General features: G+C 39.3%; 1 non-coding gene across 1 annotated transcript; it reads left to right on the top strand.

Annotated features, from left to right (window-relative positions):
- The first annotated feature begins 2593 nt into the window (after positions 1 to 2593).
- Positions 2594 to 2700, top strand: LOC148801380 (small nucleolar RNA R71). The gene has a single exon (XR_016084853.1). It is a non-coding gene; the product is annotated as a small nucleolar RNA R71 (small nucleolar RNA).
- The last annotated feature ends 23531 nt before the right edge of the window (positions 2701 to 26231 follow it).

The raw sequence follows: 26231 nt of genomic DNA, 5'->3' as shown, positions 1-26231 counted from the left end.
TTAAGCACCAAAGACAAACTATGCAAGCATGCATCGAATGAACATTCAAAAATAGAGAAGTCAACCATAAATATCTCCATAAAATCATTAATAAAATCCAAAAATAGAGACATCATGCATCTTTGAAAAGTAGCAGGGGCATTGCACAAACCAAAAGACATTCTCCTAAATGCAAATGCTCCATAAGGGCACATAAAGGTAGTTTTCTCTTGGTCTTCAGGAGCAATGAAAATTTGATGATAACCAGAATAGCCATCAAGAAAACAATAAAATTCCTAACCAACAAGTTTTTCAATCGTTTGATCAATAAAGGGAAGGGGGAAATGATATTTTCTAGTAGCATCGTTCAATTTCCTATAGTCGATACATACCCTCTAACCTATTACTATTCTTGTAGGGATTAATTCATTAGTTTCATTTTTGACTATAGTGGTTTCACTTTTTTTAGGTACAACTTGCACAGGACTTACCCAAGAAGAATCAGAGATAGGAAAGATAATACACCTAAATCAAGCTATTTTATCACCTCTTTCTTTACTACCTCTTTCATATTAGGATTTAACCTCCTTTGGGGTTGCACCATAGGCTTGAATCCTTCTTTCATCAAGATTTTGTGCATGCAAGCTGATGGACTTATTCCTTGAATGTTGCCAATGCTCCATCTAATAGCCTTTTTGTGTTCCCTAAGCACCCTTATCAACTTTTCTTCTTCAAGACCTATCAAGTAAGAAGAAATAATCACAGGTAAGGTAGATGAATTCCCCAAACAAACATATTTTAAATGCGAAGGAAGAGATTTAAGTTTAAGAGTGGGAGGCTTCTTGATTGATGGCTTGGCTTTTGAAGAAGAAGAGGAAATATCCAAAGGCAAAATTTTTTCTCTTTGTCACGAGTCCCCTTTGCTTTTCTCCCAAATAGCCTATGGCCTCCTTATGCTTCTCATCTAAAATTTGTTCCTTCACATCAAAAGAGTTAGCAATGCAATTTTCTATGAGACCATCTAACCTAAATGCATGAAACTTTCTATCTGCCAAATCATCAATGCAATCTATCATTAAGACTTATTTTTCATCATTGGAATGTTTCATAGCCTTAAACACATTAAAAATAACTTCCTCGTCATTAATTCTAAGGCTAAGTCTTCCTTGTTGGACATTAATTAAAACTCTTCCTGTGGCAAGAAAATGTCTCCCTAAAATTAGGGGCATATCATAATCTTCTTCCATGTCCAAAACAGTGAAGTCAACAGGAAAAATAAATTTATCTACTTTTACCAAAACATCTTCCACTACTCCCATTGGATATTTGATACTTCTATTATCCAATTGAAGAGAAAGAGTGGTAGGTGTTGGCACATTCAACCCAAGCTTCCTAAAGACAAAGAAGGGCATCAAATTAATGCTTGCACCAATATCACATAAAGCCTTGTCAAAATTAATTTCGTCAATGGTGCACGGAATAGAAAAGCTCCCTAGATCTTTGAGTTTTGGAGGTAAATTATTTTGTAGGATTGCCGAGCATTACTCATTAAGTTTTACTATCTCAAACTCCTCCAATTTTCTTTTGTTTGAGATTATTTCCTTCAAGAATTTGGCATAACTTGGCATTTGAGAAAAAACATCAAGAAGATGAATGTTAATATGCAACTTTTGAAACACCTCTAAAAATTTAGCAAATTGCTTATCCAAGTTAACCTTAAGAAATCTTTTAGGAAAAGGAAGAGGGGGTTTGTAAGATTTTAAATTAAGAGTAGAAGAACTTCCCTTTTTCTCCATTGATGACTCACAATCTCCTTCTTTGGCTTCAAGGTTTCAACTTTCTTCTTCTTTTATATGCTTATCATCTTTTTTTTCTTTTCCAAGTTCATTTCCACTTCGTAGAGTGATGGCCTTTACTTGTTCCCTGGGATTCTTCTCGGTATTGCTAGGTAATCCTCCTTGTGGCCTGGCTGAAATTGCTTGAGCAAGTTGTCCAATTTGAGTTTCCAAACCCTTGAATTCTTGCCTTCATACTGTTGATAAATTTTGCCATCATATCCTCCAAATTTGGCTTCTTCTCTTGTGGATTTTATTGTTGTTGCTGCTGAAAGACAGGAGGTGCTCTTTGTTGGTTATTACTCTAAGAAAAATTTGGATGGCTTCTCCATCCTATATTGTAAGTGTTAGAGTAGGGATTGAAATTGGACTTGTTGCCACCATATGAAACAAAATTAGCTTGTTCGGAAGAAGACAAAAATGGATTTCCTACTTGACGGTCTACACTATCATGTCCCCCTTGCCCACAAAACTCACAAGAAGGAAAGGGAACAGATGAAACACTCATAGCGGAAATCCCCAAATTTTCCAATTTCTTATTTAGTGCAGCAAGTTGAACCGATAAAGCAGTGATAGAATCAATATTATAAATTCCAACTCTCTTTTTATTTGTTCTCTCATTGTCCCATTGATAGCTATTGGCCACCATCTCCTCCAAAAGTTCATATGCCTACTCGGGAGTTTTTCTCATAAGCATACCACCTACAACTACATCTAACATTGAACGATTAGATTGATTAATACTACTATAAAAAGTTTTCACTTGCATCCAAATAGGTAGACCATGGTGAGGACACTTCCTAAGCAGTTCCTTAAATCTTTCCCACGACTCATATAAGGTTTCATTATCAAATTAAGAAAAAGTTGTTATGTCATTCCTTAATTTAACAGTTTTAGTAGGTGGAAAATACTTAGATAAAAACTTTTGTAACAAGTCATCCCATGTAGTAATCGAACTTGCAGGAAGAGAGTTAAACCAATCTTTTGCTTTATCCCTTAAGGAAAAGGGAAACAACCTAAGTCTAATGGCATCATCACTAACTCCATTATGCTTAAAAGTATCACATATTTCAAGAAAATTAGCAATATGAGAGTTATGGTCATCATTGGGGCCAGAAAATTGCATTCATCTGGATCATCAAAATAATTGTAGGCTTGATCACAAAATTGTTTGCTTGTACATTCGACTTCCTAATGCTTTATGTAGTACCATCTAGAGTAGGTATAGCATAGGAGCTCAATTTCCTTGGATTATTTTGGTCTTGAGCCATCTTGTTCTTTCTCTCCCTCATTCACTTTTTCAAAGTCCTTTCGATTTCTTGATCAAGGGGTATTAATTCTCCACCATTAGTGCGTGTCATGCACTAGGAACCTACAAAGAAAAGAAAAATTAAAAGTTTCCAAAAAAATTTTATAAAGCTGAACACAACAGAAATTAAAATAGAAAAGAAAATTTTAAATCCAAAAATAAAACAAATAGATGTTCAATATAAGGTTAATTCAGGTAGTTTTGATATGCAATAAACTAGTCCCTAGCAACGGCGCCAAAAACTTGTTGCATGATTTATGCCTAATTAATTCAGGCAACTGTACCTTAGTTAAATGTGCGTATAATGATGAGATGAGTGTCGATCCCACAAAGACTATATCACAGTACTAAAGTAATTTTAAACTAACCTAAGTTGAACTCGTAAATCAATTGAATGAAAAAAATGAAGAAGAATTAATGCAAATCTAAGAACTTAATAAAAACTGAATTGACGAATGAATGCAGCTAGGGTTTAGATTTCATTAAATCAAGGTTATAAAATTACCTATTTAATCCAACTCAAGACCGAAAGTACCCTAAGGTATATTAAAGTTATTTTCATGTGATGGTGGATTTCCCTAAATTAATTAATAAGCTTTTTCAAGTCATATTAATCCAATTCTACCATCAAATTTCTAAGTGGTTGTCAAAAGGAAAAATAAGCATTAAGTTATTTGGAAACCTCTAATCGTAGAAGGGGATTTGATTAACTAAGCTTCATTGATTCCCACACATGGGCTAATCATTTTTCGATATCATAGTCTATCATGCAATTTTTATTACTTAGAGATCTAATTCATAATAATACTTTGGTCAGTCATGCATGAATCATCAAATCATTAAAAGATTGGCCAATTCTTTTAAAGTATTAAGTACAACAATAAAATTTTCTCATGCAAATAATAATGTCTTGAATTGAATTAAACAAGTAACTATATAATCTTAAGATCAAAATCCATCTAAACCCTAGCTAAGAGAATTTAGCTAGACATCATTAAATTCAACACACTCAAGAAAATTAAGGAAGAAACACAACAAAAATACATCAAGGAATGAATGGAATAACGAGAAAAATTTAGCCTTTGAAGGTCGAAGGCAAGTGCAGAAACTAAGCCTTCCTCCCTCTTGAATTCGAATTCTTCCTCTCCTTCTCTAGCATGTTGAAACTGCTTCCTCTCCTCTTCTGATGTGCTGAGATTGCTTCCTCTTTTATTCTCTCCAAATTCTATCTAAGGATGTGCCCCTTTTCCTTGAGTCTATGGTCCTTTTTATAGTACAGCCCCCCCCCCCCCCCCCCCCCCCCCCCCCCCCAGACTCCTAATTCAACACAAATTAGGTCTCTTAGTCTTTATCACAGTTGAATTCCAATCTCTTCTGCACTGCTAGCTGTCAGACCCGAAAATTGTAGTTCAAATTTCACTTGGATGGAAGTGGAATTAGGGTAAGTGATAAACATAAGGGTTGTATCCCTATCTCTTATCTTTAATTATCACTTTGAATCACCTCAATCCGAGTTATAGGTAGAAAGTTATGCCCAAAATACGGAAACTATATCAAAGTAGGAAATTTCCCTTTTTTTGTGCATGCATATCAAATCCGATTTCAATGGATTCTCTCCTTCATGGCTACATCATGGAGCATCATTGCTGCATGGTCCTTCTTCTATGATTATCTGATCAATTAAATCAAACTCCTCCTTAAAATTTCACAATTAAGCTCCAAATCACCTTGCAAGACAATTTCATCATAATTAGTGCAATACCATGCTAATTCCAAAAACATTATTACCAAAATCATCAAGTTAGAGGTATGAAAATATGTAAAAATATAGGCTTATCAGAAGCCTCTGACATCTTGGGTCTTTGACTCTATAGAGATAGATCGAAGAGGATAATAGGATTATCTCAATCTACTTAAATTGACAAGATAGTCCAAAGATACAGTATGGAGAACTCCAAGAAAGGAAATGTTCCTTTCAGGTACGGAGTCACTCTCTCCAAGGACATGTCTCCCAAGACACCCAAGGAGATTGAGGGCATGAGAGACTCCCTATGCTTCAGCCATAGGGATCATCATGTATGCCATGCTATGCACTCGGCCCGACATTGCTCAGGCAGTGAGTGTGGTAAGTAGCTCTCAATCTAACCCTGGCCGGGAGCACTGGACAGCTGTGAAACACATACTAAAATACCTTCAAAGGATAAAAGAGTTTTGCCTGGTATTCGATGATAGTTCACTATAGATCTAGGGGTATACTGATGCTAATTTCCAGTCAGACCCAGATGATAAAAAGTCTACATCTGGTTACATCTTTACGATGGGGTCCTGAGTAGTAAAAATAGCAGATTCCACAACCCAAGCCGAGCGCATTACTGTAAGTGAGTCTGCTTAATGAATGAAGGTGTTCATTCTATAATTTGGAATTCAAAACATCACCCATTTCACTGTTGTGTGACAACACTAGATCTACAGGAGATTGATGTTAAAAGGTAAAATCAGTGGAGAATGTGGCAGACCCATTGACTAAGCCACTAACACAAAAAGTGTTTGAGAAACACGTGGAAAGTATGGGACTCCAACTTGTACCCAATTGGACCTAAGTGCAAATGGGAGCTATTAGATAGTGTATGCCCTTAGCTCCAATCAGATTTATGTACTTATTGTCATTTATTGTAAATGAATAAAGTGCATAATTGATTCATGTTGTTATGGTACGTTTCTATGTAATACCCTTAAACTGGACAGTTATGAGACTCGTGTTAATTTAGAATCTTCATAGTCGTTTGATAGATTTAGAGAGATTTATCTTGCCAAGGCTGAAACTGATGTGCCGCCAATTTAGTTGGGGTGGCTTGTCTTAGCTGCCAGGATGAGACCTGAGGTGCATGAAGTGTGGGTTTTCTTGAAACCTTGAACCAGACCAAATTCCAGTATTTCCTTGGACATTAGATATAGATGGGAAAAACTGGAATGTTACACCTGACCCCTAGACTCGATTATTGGTACTACACTAGGTGTAGGATTGGGCTGTCTTTGATATACCAATCAGTGAGATCCTTTATAGGGTCAAAACCTGGGTATGTTGGGGCAATCCGAGAATTCACCTGAGTGGGTGATCATAGTGATAGGATCAGCCCCTTTGTCGGACAAAGCCAATGATCAGGGAAATGCACTCTCTCTGATGGAAACCTAAACTACTGGTAGTGGATTTCAAATGTGTTTGAAATTTGGTTTTGCAAAATATATTTATATAGAGATATACTTATATATTATGGTTTCAAATTGGTTTGCAAAAGGTTTTAATTCCTGAGATCCATGTGAGTAGAGAATGCAACATTGTACCTTGCAGCCGAAGGAGAGGTCCTCTCTTGTCGGGCAGTGTTTGATCATTATGGACTGAGAGGTTAAGTGTAAGGCAATTGAGGGTAATACCTGATGGGCTAATCTTGCATCTGCCCACAGTCCTTGGGTTTTCACAAGATGGCTCGACCCAAGGACCATTTAGTGTAAATGCTGGACCCATTAAGAGTCCATGTTGATGGACTCAGGGGTTCATTGTGATCTATAGTGAATTCGGTCAGGCCTTGTAACAAAGGCTGGGCTGAACCCATGTGGCTGATGTGTAAATCAATGCTAGGGTCCCATGCCATACAAAGAGAACCAGACTAGCCAATACTTAATGGGTTAAGTAAGTAATATGACTTAATGGGCCTAAAGCCCATTTCGAACTAGCTTAAATGGTTTAATTAAATTGGGCTAATTTTGGATTTATAATATGACTGGGATTAGCAGTTGGTTAAGATAGGTCTTATCAACTTGAGAGTCCAAATCTAAATACAAGATTTAGATTAGGAACTCTCATTCCTAATCAGATTAGGAAGCCAATCCTGAATGGATTATAAATAGGGGCAAAATCCACAAAGAGAATACACTCCTCTCTGTAGTCTTTACTCTCCCTAAGTTCTTGGCGCCATCTCAATTCGATCTCCACCTACTGGAGGGATCAATAAGTGTTCTTGATATTGTTTCTTAGTAAAGAAACAATCAGAAGTCGTGCTCACACCACTCTGCTTGATTCTTGGTGAAGCATCCCAGGTTCTTACTGAAGAACCATTCCTGCTAATCCTGCCTCAACATTCACTGTGTCATCTTCAGTGGAGACGGATTTGGTATCCTCTTTAGGCGTGAACACCTATGTTAGGAATTCCTTTTAATTTCGTATCAGGTATTTTCCTTTCCCTTCCTTTGGTTTCAGATCTGGTTCGGTTTTGTTTAAAGAATAATCCTTAAAAATACAGTTTTCTAAAATAGGGAATGTGATTCACAAATGGGAGAGAAAGAGAAATTTTTGAAATTTCGCCCAACCTTCCTGTAGGGTTTGGCCATCCATATGATGGATCTCTCATCCCTTCAGTAGCAATAAAGAAAATAAAGAAAACAAAAGGAAGAAGGAAGGAGATAGGGGAAAATAAAGAAGAAAACAACAAAGGGGGGTAGGGATCGAAGAAGGAAGATGAATGATAATAAAAAAAATAAGAGTGAAAGAGAAAAGAGGTGGTGGGAGAAGAGAGAAGGGAATAATGAGAGAAGAAAAGAAATTGGGGTGAAACGGCTATAGTTAATGTTTTGTTGTTGAAAATGGAATTGGGGAAGAAGGAGAAGGGATAAAGAAAGAAAAGAAAAGCAAAGAATAAAAGAACCTAAGAGAGATAGAGAGTGAGGTGGTGACTATTGTAAAGTTCAGTTGCAGATTGGAGAAAAGAAGAAGAAGAAGAAGAAAGAGGTGGAGGAGAAGAAAAAAGAGAACAAAATGAAACAATGGCTGACCTTTGTTCAATCGATGAAAAAAAACAAAGATGGGAATCGACTGAGATGCAACTTCTTTGGTTCAACAATTGAATTGGAAAGAAGTATGAGACAGAAGCTTGGCTCTAATACCAAACTGATGCAGAACCACCTATCAAAAGTAAAAAAGAAGAAGCAACGGGAAGAATAAAAGTAATAGAGGAGAGAGAATAGTCGAAGAAGTAAAGAATTTGAAAGATTTCTACTTCTCAAAAAACATAACATAACCCTAATACATAATGTTGGGCTTTATAAGAAACTAAAAACTAAACATTACAAGTAAACCCTACCAAATATAAATGTGTATATTACAATATTAAATATAAGGGCAAAGGACTTAAACATACCTTGGGGTTTTAAAATAGACTTAAGTAAACCTTGTGGGCCGACCAATTGAACTTAAACACCCTCCATTACAAAATGTCAAATGTGAATTTAATTAAAATTTTGAAAATCCCATTTACCCTTTTATTCCCTTTCATAGTCATTAATTTATGCAACTTGGATTATGGGAACCAAAATCTCCCATTTTTTACCTCGAGGCTCTTCCTAATTATAGAAACTCCTAGAGACAGAACCAGAATAGTCCTTATATGAAAAAGCAAGGCAACTCACTAGTTACAAAGTTTGATGCAAAAAAATAAAATTGCTTATGGAATTTCAAATTATACAAATGCAAGAATAGATCAGAAACAACGCTCTAGACTTACTTCACTATTAAAAAAGAAAATGATCAAAGAACGGAGCATACTAGGTTTATGGGGTTTTATGCTGCCTCATTTGGTTATGGTGAAATGGACCTTCTCATGAGCTAGGGTTTGTGGTAGTTCCACACTAAAAAGGCATAGATGTTGGAGTATGTAACATACATCATAGAAACTACTCTCCAGAATGGCACTTCTAGGCTTAAACTTGTTGTTTAAGCCATTGTATTCCCTTCTCCTAGCCTCTTTGTGCTAATCTAGTTTAGTTTCTTTTATTTCTTTTCTCTTGGGAGTGTTTGTCATTTATGGAGCATGAATATATAAGTCAATAAAAATGAATTTGTTTTCTTTTGGTTTTTTCCTTTTTTTTTGAAATTTTAAAAGAAAATGAAGGATAAAAGATTCATAAGTCCATTAACCTCAGGGAATATATAAGTTAATTTATGAAATTTCAAGGTATGTTTAAGTCTTTTACCCTAAAGCCCCATTTGCTTTTTGAGAAGTTACTTACCAAGGTATGAGTGTAGTGGTAAGGCTATGCACGGGGGTCTCCTTGAAGGACAAAGGAAAGCCAAGAGCAGAGGGTAGGCTAAAGGCTAGGGTGATCAAGATGATAGAACGATGTCCTCGTTATTAGTTGGACCTCTACTTATAGGGAGAGATCCCAAGGTCCCGAAAGGAAGGAGTTAAAAGTGTTTGATTCCCACTAGGGAATGGAATCTTGGATTCGGTGTTAGTTGTCAGGCAACACCGCTAGGGTTTCACCAGTTGTTTGAGGATTCTCATAATACACATGTGCTACTTCCTTTCACGAGCCTCTTAGACTGACATGGTGTGGGTGACGTCAATGCTTATCTCACGTGTCTTTTCCAATCCTACTGGATGTTTTTTCGCATGCATTATTAATGAAGCATGTGTCTTTTTACTCGCTTCTGTCCTACGATGAACTTGAGCTCATCGTAGGTTTGCAATGAATTTTGCACTCATCATAGCCTTGCGATGAGTTTGGACTCATTGTGGGCTTGCAAGGAGCTTGGATTCATTGTAGGCTTGCGAGGTCTCGAGTCTACCCTCTATGAGTGCCTTTGAGTATGTTGTGGGCCCGTGGCGGCCTTGATCTCATTGCAAGATCACCTTGGGCTCTGAGTTCATCGCAAGCCTATATGGGCTCAGAACTCATTGCGGGTTGGTGCCAAGTCCTAGACTCGTCGTAGTTGCCTCTGTGACATTAGTTTAGCACCCTCTATGCTATTATGGTTGTGGTGATCGCCATGTACCTACATTAGCCCCCCCTGCTTATTGGCAAATGGGAGCTTATCAATAAGCATTTGTGTAATTCGCTTTGGAGGTCTGTGATAGAGTGATGAGAATGGAAGACCGTAGGTGTTGTGGCTCTTCGATTTTTGCATTCGCAGTGTTGGGTCTAGTGACCATTCCTGTTCTTGATTGAGGTGCATGGTGGATTGTGTTAATGAGGAATTTTTAATTTTGGTAGGTTATTAGCCCCCTTGCTTATTGGTAAGTGGGAGCTTATCAATAAGCATTCTTGTTTCACTATATCTTGGTGTTATTTGGGCGAGACCGGGAGCGGTTGATTTGAGTCATTCTCTCTTTCTCCTCCGTAAGTTAGGTTGATGGTGCTGATGTGTTCAGCCTTCCTATCTTTTGACAGGGTGCTTTTTATCGAGGGGCAGTTCTGTGTTGGATCATTTGGTAAGTTTCTCAGCCCCCTTGCATCTCGGTAGAAAGTAGCTTGTTAAAACGCAGCTACTGATTGGAAATTCAATTTCTAGCCCCCTATTATCGACGGTGTGGTCTTTGTCAAGGCAGTTTGTTGTGTTAAATTTGATTTTATCCCCATGTTTCTCGATAGGAAATGATATGTCAAAGACAATTGAGATAGTTTTTTTGATTGCCAGCCCCCTGTCTTTGGCAGAAAATTTTGTCATGAAATATTTTTGGGAGTTTGGTGTTCTGGGCAATGTTTTCAGCCCCCTTTTTTGTTGGTGGTGTACCTTTTTCATTGCTCTCTGATCTCCTTGTGGATTTATCGGAAGATACAAGGGCTTTTCGCATTCTTGTTCTATTTGGTGGCAGTGGGTCTGACTGTTATGCATATGATTTAGTTTCCATTATGTCTCACGCGTAACTGTCGACTCACATTAATGCGCTATAGACATGTGTGTGGCTCGGGGATGAGGTATCAATTTTTGCAATGTGGCGGTTTGCTGATGTGGCAGTCCTTTTTGAATTAGCCTATTGGTTCTCCGACTTTTTCTAAGGGTATTTACATAATTTTCATGGGCCTTCTTTTCGGTTGAGCGACAACGGGAGACCGGTAATCATCTCCTTAAGTCTTCCACGGTGCCATTTGGACTTCTAGACTCGTGCAAGGTTTCTATAAGAGGGTGATTTTGTGCTTTCTGTTTGCATTCTTGTTGTGAGTCCATTATGCTTTCTATTTGCATTCTTGTTGTGAGTCCATTGTGCTTTTTGTGTTCCCTTCATCTCTCTTTTTGAGTTCTCTCCTCCTTTCATTTCTTCAAACCTATTTGTTGTGATGGCTCCTCGTGTTTAAAAGAAGTCTGAGAGTCCTTTCGTTGACTTTGTTAGAGTCGTGGATACTACAGATATGCTCTCAGAGAGAGTGGCCGATGGTGGGAAGGGTTTCTGGCCTCCCATGCTAGTAGCAAGGGGTAGAGGTAGTGAGTTCAATGCCATAAAGGGAAAGGGCCTGATGTGCTTATACGGTCGTATGCATCATTAAGTGTTGTTCCGATGTTATGAGCTAAGGACCGATGACTCAAAGTCATCAATAAACTACTTTGATTGGGCTCACTACATACTAGAGCACCCTATGTTTTTCCGGTTACTCCATGATGTCGGTCCTCTCCGTTTCATCGACTGCTTTACGGACCTCCCCGACAAGGAGGGGGTTAGTTATGTGAAGCCTCTTCTAGAGCATTGGTGTTTCCGTACGCACACCTTTGTCGATGCATTTAGCGAGTTTGGCATCACCATCAAAGATTTTGGCTGCTCTCTTGGCCCTTCCGATAGGAGGGGCGGTATCTATGCACCATTTATAGTTCACTAAATCAGTTCCTACCAATCTGTTCGACTTGTGAGCAGAACTGATGGAGGAGATTCGTATTTTTAAGTCTCAAGTGGACAAATCATCTGCCTGTGGGGAGTTGCCATTGGAGGCATGGATAGCATATTGGTACGAGAGCAATAGTTCAGATGACATCATGGTTTGAAAGGAGGACAGCCAGTGTCATCTAGCAGCATTTATCCTTTATGTTGCATCACGGTTCCTATTTCTTGGTGTCCCTGATTACGGCTTCCGAATGGTTTTAGTTCCACTTATTGTTCTTATAGTTGGTGGCCATCAATTTTCATTGGCTTCTATGTTTTTAGGCTACTTGTTTAACTAGATAGACAACATTGTCCATCAAATAATGGATCCAAGGTGCAAGATGTGTTGTAGTTACATCTTCTCTCCTTTTCACTTTATGTTTATCTGTGAGTGGTTTTAGCTCAGTGTTACTCTCCGTCAGCTACCTCCTTTAACTGTTACCATTGTGACTCTGGAGGGGGATCGGACTAAGAAACAGTCTCTAGGTGTTTGCCGAGGGAAACAGTGGCTCAATGCCAAGAGACTTAAATAGTTTGGCATTGCTAAGATCAAGCTAATACTGTATTCGCTCAAGGGTTTTGTTTGGAGACCATATGTTCATCTTGTTCATCATTCCATGCCATTCTCTATCGGGGTTAATGTTCCTAAGGATGGTGATCAGCAGTGTTCCATTGAGGCCAGCCATCCTCTTGCTCGTGTTGCATGGATTGTTCTTTGGCTTGGTGTTATCGCATATCTGGATTGTGCTAGAGAGGCTCAAGTGATCGCCTACCAATCTGACTAGCTACTCTACTATTCCTATAGCAGTAGTTGCAACTGTTGCAGAAGTCTCCAAGTAGAGCACCACCTCGTCATCATTCATCCTTCTGCTTTCCTTGAACCCTTGTAGTGTGTTACACGCATGAGTGGAAGCCCTAGAGTTAATACACTAGGATGTAGAAGTGACCAACAAATTGGTTTCTATGACAAGAGATTCAAAATTACCTTTATTGTTCTTGTGGGATTCTAGATATTGAGGACAACTCCTCTTCCAGTGCCTAGTCTTCTTGTAGTAGTGACACTCATCCGATGATTTGTCCCTTTACTGCTTTTTTAGGCTTGCCTGCCGACTTCTGAGGTCTCTTCTTACCCTTCTTCTTTCTCAAGCCAAATTTGCCACCTTCAACAAGCATGGCCACTGGCTTGTCCTTTTTTATCAATTCTTCAGCCCTCTGCAACATATTGCTAAGTGCCTGAAGGCTAACATTTAGCTTGTTCATGTTATAGTTCATGACAAACTGATTGAAATACAGGGTAAGAGAGTTTAGGATGGCATCAGTCTTTGAGTCATCGTCGAGTTGGAATCCAAGAACCTCCAGTTCATTTATATACCCCATCATCTCCATGACGTGGTCATGAACCATCTAGCTTTCAGTCATCCTCGTGGTCATCAACAGCTTGAGGACCTTTTGCCCAAAACTGAGAACCAATTTCTCAGTAAACTGCAAATTGTGCAAATTGGCCAGACTAATTCTACCAATTTCAGTCTTGGTTCAGATCTGATCTATTTCGGTCCAAAATTGAACCTTGCTCTGATACCACTAAAGGAAGGTGTAATCCATCATATGGATGGCCAAACCATGCAGGATGGTTGGGCAAAATTTCAAAAATTTTCCTTCACCTTCTGGGAATCGAATTTCTAGTTTTAGAAAAATTGCATTTTTCAATGATCGTTCTTGTACCGAAACCGGATCAGTTTTGAAACCAAAATAAGGGAGAAGAATATCTGATATGGAATCCATAGATGTAGCTTCCCAAAGTGGTCATTAACGCCTAAATTGAATCCAAACACCAGCCTCGACTGAAGATGGCACAGCTTGGAATGAAGCCGATTCAGCAATGCAGTTTTCAACAAAACTACAATCCAACTGGATGGATTGAACAAGGGAGATGAGCATGAATTTTCTCTATAATAGTCTTGTAAAATTCAGACAAGGAACTGGTCAAAATCAATCCAAGAAAGGTGAGGTCGAACTGAGGAGTCTAGGCGGCAAGAGCAGAGAGAGAACTAAGAGCAGAAGTGATCTGGAGCAGCTCACCCTCTCCCTTTTCTAAGCCTTAAAAGAGCACCTCTCATAATCAGATTAAGAGGTTCCTAATCCAAATCTTTATTTGGATTTGGACTCTATTAGAGGATAAGATTTATCCTCTTATGAGAATGGGTGCTCCAAACCCATATCCATACCCATATTTTCCCATGTCACATGACTGCTTAAGCTGTCATGTGACATCTTGATTTATCACATTAATCATGGGCCTTAGGCCCATTAAGCAAGTGGCTCACGTCCCTAATTAGTTGCTGGCCCATTTAGGTTCAATTTGTATGCCATGGGTCCCTAACAATGACCTTACTTAAGCCCACATGGGTTTGGCCTAGCCTTTGTGAAAAGGCCTAGCCGAATTCACTACCAAATGTAAGAACCCCTGAGTCCATCAGTATGGGCTCTTAATGGGCCCACCATTTACAGTTAAATGATTCTTGAGTCCAGCCATCCTATGAAGATCCAAGGATAATGGACTTAAGAAAGATATAGTCCATCATGTAATCAACCCTTAATGGTCAATTACACTCAACATCTCTATTGGATGGTCCTGTGAATTAAAATACCTTTTTTCAAATATTTTTCTTAAAACATATTGTATCCAATGGCTGAGAACATTCTAAACTAACACGAGTCTCATAAGTGTCCAGTTTAAGGGGTAATTACACAGAAACACACCAATGATAACATGAAACAATTATGTACTTTTATTCATATGATGGATTATGGGCTTACTAGAACTGCGCTCAACCCAATGAGCCTACTAGCATTGTGTTCAGCCCAAAAGAGATAGCAGAACTTTGCCATTGTGACTAGATTTCTTTAATCTCCTTATCCTCTACCTCATATTGCCATACTATTTTCTGTTGGTAGACAGCCTAGTCAAACATAGCATTCAACTTTTCCTTATCATTTGTAAGATTTTCCTGGACAACCCTATGGCACTAGTGGAGATCATCGGAAGCTTTCATAGTTAGAGGCTTGGACTCCTTGTAGCCGGCCTTCCAGAAAATGTGGGCTAAGAGAACCACCCCCTCCTTTATCCGATCCATCTTGAAACCTAGGGTGGTAAGTGATGCACAGGTTCTCATCCAATGGGAAAAAATAGACCATGAGAGTTCATCTATTGGCTGGTCCATAATGCAATTCATCATTGCCGCTATAATGTTCAATGATGCTTCTATGACCACTGGCAGGATGTCACTAGTCAGTAGCCACCTTTTCTGAATGATTAACACCGCAATTTTCACCACAGAGTTCAAAATGACATGCTTTTCATGCTTGCGAAGACCTTGAATGGTGAACGGATTGAAAATAGAGTAACCTAGAGGCACATGCTTATGTTTTTGACAATATTCCTTGAACTCCTAACACACCAATGCAAGTTCCTCAGAATACGACCTAGGCTCAGATTGTGACGAAGTCCCAACATCCATAGGATCAAGATCAGGCTGAGTCTCAGAGCATACATTTGGCTCCACCAAAACCTTGGAATGTTGGGATTGCACCACTACTACCTCTTTATAGGTTGCAGTTTCCCCGTGGCCAACAGGTACATGCTTCTCTTTGTGTTGAGATTCCGACGTCGAATCCCCGCGAGGCTGCTTGAGCAATACAGCAACAGCCATCTTCTTAAGTTCCTCCCCATGGTCCGCAATAGAGGGCCCCTACTCACACCCACGCTCTCTAACTAGACTACTGGGGACTACTCCAACATAGAGAACTCATGCTTCTGCGCTACCACAATCTCACCCACTAGACCCCTGGGTGGCTGCTCTTCGACAAGCACAAAGGATTCTTGTTCTTGCCCAGTCTCGCCAGGCATAGAATCACAAGCGGTAGCATCCCTATCAGCACATGCCTGAACACCTACATCCTCTGGGTTGATAGATGGGCACTCAGGTGAGTTCTACCCCTCAACAGGGGGCTACAAATACTTTAGATCTTTTTGTTTGATAGTTATGCCCTTAGCTCCAATCAGATTGATGTATCTTTTGACATTTATTGTAAATGAATTAAGTACATAATTGATTCATGTCATTGTGGTGTGTTTCTATGTTTTTACCCATAAACTAGACACTTATGAGGCTCGTGTTAGTTTAGAATCTTCACGGCCGTTGGATAGATCTGGGGAGGTCTATCCTTGCAAGGCTGACACTGATGTGCCACAAAGTTGGTTGGGGTGGCTTGTCTCAGCTGCCAGGGTGAGACCTGAGGTACATGCAGTGTGGGTTTTCTTGAAACCCTAAACTAGACCAATTTCTAGTATTGCCCTGGACCTTGGAGACAAATGGGAAAATTTTGAAGGTTACACCTGAATCCTAGACCCGATTATGGTACTGTGTTGGATTGGGCTGTCTTTGATATCATGTTATCATAGGGTCCAGTTCCTCCTCTCCGACACACCGTTTAACTGTGGTGTAGCGGGAGGGGCTAATTGTGATACTATTCCATTGTCCTTTAAGTAATCCCTGAATTCGTCAGAGAGGTACTCATCTCCTCGATCTGATTGAAGGGCTTTAATTTGTCTCCCTAACTGTTTCTTGACTTCTTGTCTGAACTCCTTGAACTTTTCAAATGATTCAGACTTATGTCTCATTAGGTACACGTAACCATACCGAGAATAATCATCGGTAAAGGTTATGAAATAAACATGCTGATTACGTGTCCTAGCGATCAGGGGACCACATACATCAGTATGTATCAGGACAAGTGTGCCTGTAGATCTTTCAGGCTTACCGGTAAATGGTCGTTTCGTCATCTTACCCTGAAGGCAAGGTTCACAGGTTAGAAGATCTTCTATATTTAGAAAATCCAAAGGACCATCCTTTACCAACCTTGTGATATGATCTATGTCAATGTGGCCAAGTCGGTAATGCCACAAGCATGTGGGACTAACTGTATCATGAATTCTTTTCCTGGGATTTATTACCGAGGTTGTTTCGGTTATGTTTGTTTCCAGAAAGGGATGCAGAACATAAAGACATTCTCAAGTTCCCCATATGCTAGGAATTTTTTATTCCGTTTAATAGTAATCACATTACTGAACAAAATAGAATAACCATCCATGCACAACTTTGAGACAGAAAACAAATTTCTTCTTAAATTAGGTACAAAAAGACAATCTTTCAGTACAATAATCCCCTCTCTGAAAACTAATTCTACAGTGCCTATGGTTGTAGTTGCAAAAGTTGTAGAAGTCCCCAAGTAAAGTGTCACTTCTCCATCACTCAGTCTTCTGCTTATCTTGAACCCCTGCATTGAGTTACATGCATGAGTAGAAGCCCCGGAGTCAATACACCAGGAGGTAGAAGTGACCAATAGAATGGTCTCTATGATGAAAGAATCGAACATACCTTGTTTCTTTGTTTCTACGTATTGAGGACAATCCCTGTTCTAGTGGTCGGTCTGCTTACAGAAGTGATAGGCATTCAATGTCTTGTCTTTCTTCTGCTTTTTGGCTTTGCCACCCTTCTTCTGAGCCTCCCTTTTAGCCTTGTGCTTTTTCTTGCCTGATTTGCCATCTTCAACAAGCATGGCTATCAGCTTATCCTTTTTAATCAGTTCTTCAACCCTCTGCAACATATTACTGAGTTCCTAAAGGCGAACATTTAGCTTATTCATGTTGTAATTCATGATAAATTGATTGAAGGAAGAAGGCAAGGAATTGAGAACAACATCAATTTTGGTGTCATGAGCTAGCCCTGACCCGAGAGCCTCCAGTTCGTTGATATAACCCATTATCTTTAGACAATGGTCATGAACCTGTTGGTTCTCGGTCATTCATGCGGTCATAAACAATTTTAAGACTTTCTATCGAGTAAAATGATTCTTCTCTTTGTACATAGTCTTTAGACTATCTAATATATCCTTCGACACATCGATCTTATCGAATTGTCGTTGTAGCGGATTGTCTAAAGAGGCTATAATACAACACCGGGCAAGAGAAATTTTCTCTTCCCATTCTTGATACTCTCTTCTTCGGGCCTCAAAAACCCTGTCACCCGGACGATCCAGAACATGGTTCTTAGCAATTTTGTCCAATTCCTTTGACATCAGAACCAGCATAAGGTTTTGGAACCAGTCAACATAATTAGGGCCCTTGAATTTGTTATCATCCAACAACTTAGCGAATTTTCCATTTGCCATTTCTAGTAAAGGCAAAGTAGATTTATAAGTCCACAACCTAATTGATTCATGTCATCACATAGAAAGGGCTTTTTATCTATGTTCCATTTCCATTTTGGGCATTTAAGAGATTCCTTCAAATCTCAGTGATGGAGACAGTTGTGTCTCTGGAAATGTGGGAAACCACATGGGGTGCATGGAGCCAATTGTTTCAGCAGCAAAACCCCACCACCTTCTGTGAAGAATCTCATCCACTCATCATATGAGCTTTCCCTTTGGCCTCTGTCATACAAGGTTCATAGCCATTTTAGGTTAAACCTTTCTGTCCAGTAAGTGCTCACCCATCATGTTCGTGAACGCCAAGGTACCGTGAGAGAGTCTTCCATTTTAGGATAAGCCCCTTCTACATCGGTCTATGACGCCCCTATCATCTTATGAAGCAATCCAGCCAACTGCATTAGCAGATGGATAACCCAATTTTATGGTGCATCTCCACCCACCAATACAACCAACCTTCATACTACTGATTGAAGGCCTTTAGAGAATTCATCATATGAAATTCCCTATCACATGCACTTATATTTATTGGAGGAAACGAAAAGGATAACTCCCTAGATCTGATTTAGGTCAAACCAAAGTGGCTCCCACTAACTTTCTTAAAGTCAAATTCAAAGTGGGCCCAAAACGGCTAGGATTCCAGGGTGTTCCTCTTGGGGAGAAACTAAAGCAGGCCCCACTGAGAAGGGAGATCGTCCAATGATCTTTAAGGGCACCATTGTAAAGATGTGTATTCAACCATGGTGTTTGAAAGAGCCACTATCGAATTGACATGGGCCAAGTGCTTATGGCCCATGTACGTAGCACATCACATCACATACATCACATGCTTGAACATCCACAATAGATCTAATCAATTTAATAACTATAAAATCAACAATTAAAATTTAAAACCTTTTCAGCCCATTTAAAGCCCATAATATTAACAAGTAATATCATCTAGGTATATGGGTTGAACTGCAAAGAGCAGTTCGGCCCACATAGCATTTATGTTGAATTGGGCTAAAGTAGTTTTAAAAAATTAAAACTGGGTTTTACGGAGGTGGGCCGAATTGCATATTGCAATTAACCATCAAACCCTCGGCCCATATGTGAAATTTTAGGGATTTGAATAGCCGCCATTGAACAACAGATTCGGTCCAACTAGTTTATTCCAATCTGGGTCGAATGGGTCTAGGGTTTGGTGTTCAATTCAAGAAGATGATCTAAAATTAAATATGACTGATAAATGACAATCAATGATCAGAAATTAACAAAAAAATGGGTTGTTCGTGTGGATTCAAACCTTCAAGAAAAAGATTAGTCGCAGCTTGCGGATTTGATTTCTACAAATCGCAGATCGCTGATTTCTCATCTACACAAGTGTCTTCTCCTCCACGCGAGCCAGCTTCTTCTTCCAACAAAATAAAATAAAAAATGTCCTAATTTATCTATTAATTTACATCAGAATCAAATCCTATACATTCTTTCTAAAAAATAAAAAAAAAAAGTTATTTATAGACCAAGAATGAATATAATACAATAGTTGCACAGATTCATTGCACCAATAAAAGATTTCGATCCCCACCATACGAACAGTGCAAAATCCAAGAAATATAAATAGAACAATTCAAAATATATTGCAGATTAATAAAAATTTGATTTTCAGATCATTCGTCCAAAACTGGGAACCTATTTCCCAGCAAAACTCCAAACTACGCAAATCGGGTAAAATGATTTTTGCCGATCTGCGCAGATCAGATCTGGTTTATTTTTTGTTCAAGAATTGAATTGGCTCTTATACCACTGAAGGCAAGGGAGATCCATCGAATGGATGGCCGAACCATGCAGAAAGGTTGGGCAAAATTTCAAAAATTTTCTCTCTCCCTTCCTGGGAATCCGATTCCCAGATTTAGAAAACTGCATTTTCAAGATTCATTCTTGAATCCAAAACTGGACCAGATCTGAAACCAAAAGAGAATGAGGGATATACCTGATATGAAGTAACAGTAACTCCCAACAAAAGTGTCCACGCCCAAAGAGAAGAACAAAACCTGCTTCCACTGAAGATGACATAGTTTGTAGTGAAGTAGGATCAGTAGAATGGTTCTTCAATAAGAACCTGAATTCTTCAGTAAGAATCGAGCAAGGGCTGGTGAGCACGGCTTTAGATTGCTTCTTCTACCAAGAAACAATATCAAGAACTCTTCTTGATCAAATCCACAAGTGGAGATCAATTTAGGTAGGGGCGGCAAGAACTAGGGAAGAATTCTACAGTTTGTTATTCTTAAAATCTGAGGAATTTGCCCCCTATTCATAGCCTTCTTTGGATCAACCTCCTAATACAATTAGGAGAGAGTTTCCTAATCCAAATCTGATATTTGGATTTGGACTCTTAAATGGATAAGACTTCTCTTATCCTTCCCCTAATCCAAATCAGCTTAAAATCTGAATTTGCACCTTTTTAATTTAACTAACTTAAGCCCAGTTCGAATTGGGCCTTAAGCCCATTAAGCTTATGTGCTCACTTACTCTTTGATCTGCTAGCCTAGTTGGCTCTCTTTGTATGGCGTGGAACCCTAACATTGATCTACACATCAGCCACATGGGTTCAGCCCAGCCTTTGTTACAAGGCCTGGCCGAATTCCCTATATGTCACAGTGAACCCCTGAGTCCATCACCATGGGCTCTCAAAGGGCCCAACATTTACATTAAATGGTTCTTGGATCCAACTACCTTATGGAAACCCAAAAAATGTGGGCAGAGGCAAGATTATCCCATCAGGTATTACCCGTAATGGTCTTACACTTAACCTTTCAGCCCATATTAATCAAACACTGTCCGACAAGAGAGGACCTCTTCCTCGGCTACAAGGTGCAATGATGCACTCTCCACTCACATGGATCTTGGGAATTAAAACCTTTTGCAAACCTTTTTGAAACCATAATATATATATATATGTATATCTTTATATAAATATATATTTTGCCAAAACAAATTTCAACATTTGAAATCAACTGCCAGCAGTTTAGGCTTCCATCAGAGAGAGTGAATTACCCGATCATTCACTTTGTTTGACAAAGTGGTAGATTCTGTCACTATGATCACCCACTCAAGTGAATTCTCAGACTACCCCAACATACCTAAGTTTTGACCCCCTCTAAGGATCTTACTGATTGGCATATCAAAGACAGCCCAATCCAACACCTAGTGCAGTACCATAATCGAGTCTAGGATTCAGGTGTAACTTTCGAATTTTTCCCATCTGTCTCCAAGGTCCAGGGCAATACTGGAAATTGGTCTAGTTCAGGGTTTCAAGAAAACCCACACTGCATGAACCTCAGGTCTCACCCTGGCAGCTGAGACAAGCCACCCCAACCAACATGGTGGCACATCAGTGTCAGCATTGGTAGGATAAACCTCCTCAGATCTATCCAACGGCCGTGAAGATTCTAAACTAACACGAGCCTCATAAGTGTCCAATTTATGGGTAAAAACACAGAAACACACCACAATGACATGAATCAATTATGTACTTAATTCATTTACAATAAATGTCAAAAGATATATCAATCTGATTGGAGCTAAGGGCATAACTATCCAACAAAAAGATCTAAAGTCTTTGTAGCCCCCTATTGAGGGGTAGAACTCACCTGAGTGCCCATCTATCAACCCAGAGGATGTAGGTGTTCAGGCATGTGCTGACAGGGATGCTACCACCTATGATTCTATGCCTGGCGAGACTGGGCGAGAACAAGAATCCTTTGTGCTTGTCGAAGAGCAGCCCCCCAGGGGTCTAGTGGGTGAGATTGTGGTAGCGCAGAAGCATGAGTCCTCTATGTTGGAGTAGTCCCCAGTAGTCTAGTTAGAGAGTGTGGGTGTGAGTAGGGCCCCTCTATTGTGGGCCATGGGGAGGAACTTGAGAAGATGGTTGTTGCTGTATTGCTCAAGCAGCCTCGCGGGGATTCGACGTCGGAATCTCAACACAAAGAGGAGCATGTACCTGTTGGCCATGGGGAAACAACAACCTATAAAGAGGTAGTAGTGGTGCAATCCCAACATTCCAAGGTTTCAATGGAGCCAAATGTATGCTCTGAGACTCATTCTGAACTTGATCCTATGGATGTTGGGACTTTGTCACAATCTGAGCCTAGGTCGTATTCTGAGGAACTCGCATTGGTGTGTTAGGAGCTCAAGGAATATTGTCAAAAACATAAGCATGTGCCTCTAGGTTACTCTATTTCCAATCCGTTCACCATTCAAGGTCTTCACAAGCATGAAAAGCATGTCATTTTGAACTCTGTGGTGAAAATTGCGGTGTTAATCATTCAGAAAGGGTGGCTACTGACTAGTGACATCCTGCCAGTGGTCATAGGAGCATCATTGAACACTATAGCGGCAATGATGAATTGCATTATGGACCAGCCAATAGATGAACTCTCATGGTCTATTTTCTCCCATTGGATGAGAACCTGTGCGTCACTTACCTCCCTTGGTTTCAAGATGGATCGGATAAAGGAGAGGGTGGTTCTCTTAGCCCACGTTTTCTGGAAGGCCGGCTACAAGGAGTCCAAGCCTCTAACTATGAAAGCTTCCGATGAACTCCACTAGTGCCATAGGGTTGTCTAGGAAAATCTTACAAATGATAAGGAAAAGTTGAATGCTATGTTTGACTAGGCTGTCTACCAACAGAAAATAGTATGGCAATATGAGGTAGAGGATAAGGAGATTAAAGAAATCTAGTCACAATGGCAAAGTTTAGAGGAGATCACCCATATGAGGGACAAGTGGTATAGGGAGTGAAATTTTGTTGTACTCTTATTTTATTTAAAGAATTATGTCACTTTAATGAAAAAGAAATTCTTCTCAAATTTTTTGTATGTTGTCTGCTATCTCTTTTGGGCTGAACACAATGCTAGTAGGCTCATTGGGTTGAGCGCAGTTCTAGTAAGCCCATAAGACTGAATGTATCTTTCAATTGTTAGACAGTGTATGCCCTTAGCTCCAATCATATTGATGTACAGATACATTTATTCTAAATGAATAAAAGTACATAATTGTTTCATGTTATCATTGGTGTGTTTCTATGTAATTACCCATTAAACTGGACACTTATGAGACTCGTGTTAGTTTAGAATGTTCTCAGTCATTGGATACAATATGTTTTAAGAAAAATATTTGAAAAAAGGTTTTTAATTCACAGGACCGTCCAATAGAGATGTTGAGTGTAATTGACCATTAAGGGCTGATTACATGATGGACTATATATCTTTCTTAAGTCCATTATCCTTGGACTTTCATAGGATGGCTGGACTCAAGGATCATTTAATTGTAAATGTTGAGCCCATTAAGAGCCCATACTGATGGACACAGAGGTTCTTACATTTGGTAGTGAATTCGGCCAGTCCTTTTCACAAAGGCTGGGCCAAACCCATGTGGGCTTAAGTAAGGTCATTGTTAGGGACCCATGGCATACAAATTGAACCTAAATGGGCCAGCAACTAATTAGGGACGTGAGCCACTTGCTTAATGGGCCTAAGGCCCATGATTAATGTGATAAATCAAGATGTCACATGACAGCTTAAGCAGTCATGTGACATGGGAAAATATGGGTATGGATATGGGTTTGGAGCACCCATTCTCATAAGAGGATAAATCTTATCCTCTAATAGAGTCCAAATCCAAATAAAGATTTGGATTAGGAACCTCCTAATCTGATTATGAGAGGTGCTCTTTTAAGGCATAGAAAAGGGAGAGGGTGAACTGCACCAGATCACTTCTGCTCTCAGTTCTCTCTCTGCTCTTGCCGCCTAGACTCCCCAGTTCGACCTCACCTTTCTTGGACTGATTTTGACCAGTTCCTTCTCTGAATTCTACAAGAATATTACAGAGAAAATTCATGCTCATCTCCCTTGTTCAATCCATCCAATTGGATTGTAGTTTTGTTGAAAACTGCATTGCTGAACCGGCTTCATTCCAAGCTGTGCCATCATCAGTCGGGGCTGGTTTTGGGATTCAATTTAGGCGTTAATTACCACTTTGGGAAGCTACATCTATGGATTCCATATCAGATATTCTTCTCCCTTATTTTGGTTTCAAATCTGATCCGGTTTCGGTACAAGAACGATCCTTGAAAAATGCAATTTTTCTAAAACTAGAAATTTGATTCCTAGAAGGTGAAAGAAAATTTTTGAAATTTTGCCCAACCATCCTGCATGGTTTGGCCATCCAAATAATAGATTACACCTTCCTTTAGTGGTATCAGAGCAAGGTTCAATCTTGGACCGAAATAGATCAGATCTGAACCAAGACTGAAATCGGTAGAATTAGTCTGGCCAATTTGCACAATTTGCAGTTTACTGAGAAATTGGTTCTTAGTTTTGGGAAAATTGATCTAAAATTTTTAAGATAATATTCTAATATTATTTAGAATTGTTCTACTACTTTTTCTTTGGTTTTGGGTTGTTTGTGTGATGGAGATTGCATTCTTTATTAGCGCCAATATCTGCGCACCCGGGAAATTTTATTATTGATTATTGGTCTGTAATAATTCTTTTTCTTTTTAGAAAAAATTGTATTAGGTTTTTGCTGATTAAAGTAATAGAAAATTAGGTTTTTTATATTTTTTTACATTGGAAGACCTGTTGGAGTGCGCAGTGGAGAAGAAGATTATGCAAAAAATCTGCAATCTGCGATTAATAGTTTTTTGTCGGTTTGTAGTTCGTCCGAATCAGATTTCGACCATCACACTTGCAGCCCTAGTTTATTATTTATTTGTTGTGACTAATTGTCATTTTCTCAGCTATAAAAATTTCAAATCATATTCTTGTGAATTGTTGCATGTTTTGGACACCAAACCCTAGGCCGATTTGACCTAGTTTGGTCCAAACTAGTTGGATCGAACCAATGGTTCGATGGGTCTGATCAAAGCCCCATGGGTCACATTTTAGGTGGCTCAAAATCGGATTTGGGCCAAGGGTTTGATGGCCCATCACATGGACCAATTCGGCCCTCCCTTGAAAACCCTATCTATGTTAAAGCAAAATTATCCCATTTTAGCATGGCTGCTATGTGGGTCGAAGTGCTTTTTCCAATTTAACCCATATATACCAATATGAAATCATTGGATAATTTTATGGGCTTTTAATGGACTGATATTGTGTTAACCTGAATAGATTAGGGTTTTACAAGCTTTGATGGATTTTGATCAATTTGTGTGTGTGCTTGTGATGTGCTGAATGAATGTGATTCGTTCATGGGTCATAAGTGCTCGGCCCAAGTTTAGACGTATGTGACTGTCTGTGAACATCATGGCTGAGTGCATATCATTTCCATGATGCCCTAAAGATCATTGCATGATCTCACTCTTCGATGGCCCTTGATCAACATCCTCCCCGAAGAAGAACCCCGCGGAACTCTAGCCTGTTTTATGCTCATTTGAATCTGACTTTATGAAAGTCGGTGGAAGCCACTTTGGTATGACCTAAATCAGCCCTAGGGACTGTTTTATCCATTCCCTCTAATTTAATATAAGTGCAAAGAGATAGGGAATATCATATGATGAATTCTCTAAAGGCCTTCCATCATTAGCATGAAAACGGGCTGAATCGGTTGGTGGAGATGCACCATAAAATTGGGCTATCCATTTTGTTGATGCACTCGGTGGGATGGCTTCATGAGATGATAGGGGCATCATAGATTGATGTGGGAGAGGTCTATCCTAAAAAGGAAGACTTTTTCATAGTACCTTGGGGCCCATGATATGATGAGATAGCACTTACCAAACAGAAAGGTTTAACCTAAAATGGCAATGAACCTTGTCTGATGGAGGCCAAAGGGAAAACTAATTGGATTGGTGGATATGATCCTTCATAGAAAGTGGTGGTATTATGCAGTTGAAACAGTTGGCCCCATGCACCTATGTGATTTCCCACATTTCCAAGGACATGTACAGTGTCCTCGTCACTGAGATAGGAGGAAATCTCAGAGATGAATAAATGGAGATGGAATATAGATAAAAGACCGTTCTATGTCAGATAATGTGAAACATTTTTTGTCGTGAACTAATAACTATTACCATTTATCAGATATGGCACATGAACAATTCATCAAATTGTTGGACAACAACAAACTAAAAGGACCTAACTATGCTAACTAGTACCATAACCTTAATCTAGT

Source organism: Nelumbo nucifera, chromosome 3 (assembly GCF_055504915.1).
Source record: "Nelumbo nucifera cultivar China Antique chromosome 3, China Antique-T2T, whole genome shotgun sequence".
NCBI classification, from domain to species: domain Eukaryota; kingdom Viridiplantae; phylum Streptophyta; class Magnoliopsida; order Proteales; family Nelumbonaceae; genus Nelumbo; species Nelumbo nucifera.
The sequence above is the reverse complement of the archived record's forward strand: the minus strand, read 5'-3'. Positions and strand labels throughout refer to the sequence as shown.